The sequence below is a fragment of the Brienomyrus brachyistius genome, chromosome 5, assembly GCF_023856365.1.
Source record: "Brienomyrus brachyistius isolate T26 chromosome 5, BBRACH_0.4, whole genome shotgun sequence".
In the NCBI taxonomy this organism is placed as follows: Eukaryota; Metazoa; Chordata; class Actinopteri; order Osteoglossiformes; family Mormyridae; genus Brienomyrus; species Brienomyrus brachyistius.
The window spans coordinates 19,900,858-19,902,054 of NC_064537.1; positions in this window are offsets into that span (position 1 = coordinate 19,900,858).

A 1,197-nucleotide genomic window follows, 5' to 3' on the forward strand; every position below is an offset into this window, starting at 1 on the left:
ACAGTTAATTGACCTTTCCATAATGAGAAGCGTGCTCAAAAAATTGCTCTAAAGACTTGCCTAAATACTTGAAGTATTTACTTTGACGTCTAATTTGTCAGCCCAATGTCTGCCCCAATTTGTAGGTCATCAATGAAAGTTTATTTCAGTAGACTGAAAATTAAGAAATATATCTGTCATTCAGGCTCTTTCTTTGTTTATACATGATCAATTGTACTTGATTTGTTTAAGTCCTGTAAAGAAACCTTGTGTATTTTTCTAGTTCAGACGTCCATGTAAATTAAATTTTTGGTATGTTGTGTTAATTTGTCAATTTTATGTTTGCAAACACAGGGGGGTGTTCCAGAAGTCTCTTTGACTCATTTAACTTAATTGGTATTTGCTGTTGTTCTCCTGTATAAATAATCTTTCTGCCTGTTCTGTCTGAAAAGTTTGTTCCTGATTTCCTTTGCCTTAACCACTACAGCACACATGAATCAAAATAGCCCTTGATGGATTCCTGATGAAAACATACTGAAGCCAGATTGTTATCCTGATATGTTACCCTTAGTTTCCTGAACATATAAAGCTTATAGAACAGGGCTGGGCAATCTTATCTATAAATGGCTGTTGGGTATGCAGGTTGTTTCTGCAAATTCCTAATTAGATTATTAATCAGAGGGCTGATTGGATGAAGAGTCCTCACACCTGGGTTTGAACAGCTGACCTAAAGGTTACCCCAGAAAGCTGGGCACACACACTGGTCCTTTGCAGATAAGATTGGCCACCCCTGCTTTAGAATATACCCAAAACTCTACCTATTTATTTGCAGGCAGCTTAGAGGTGCATTTATAGCTAAAGCAGCCGAGCAGAAGACTGTGAAATAAACTAGGAGTCTGCGGTCAGGCATGGGTGATGGTCCCACAAGGTGCATGAGAAATAGCTCCAGTCCCTTGCGTGCGATGAAATGTGCAGCCACCTCAGCAACTAGAGGAGTCCCGCGTCACTGTGCTCATTATCGTCTATGTTAATGAAATAGGCTTTTGCTGCCATTTGCACAAGTACGTTGGAAAGCTTCTCTTCACCAACCCCATCCTGCTCTCCATGAGACACACAGACACATATGCAAGTGGGGGGGGGAGGGTGGTCATCACAGCGCAGGGTTAGCTTAGCATGTAGCACCCCTGGAAGTGGGGATTAACGGTCGTGACATGTGAC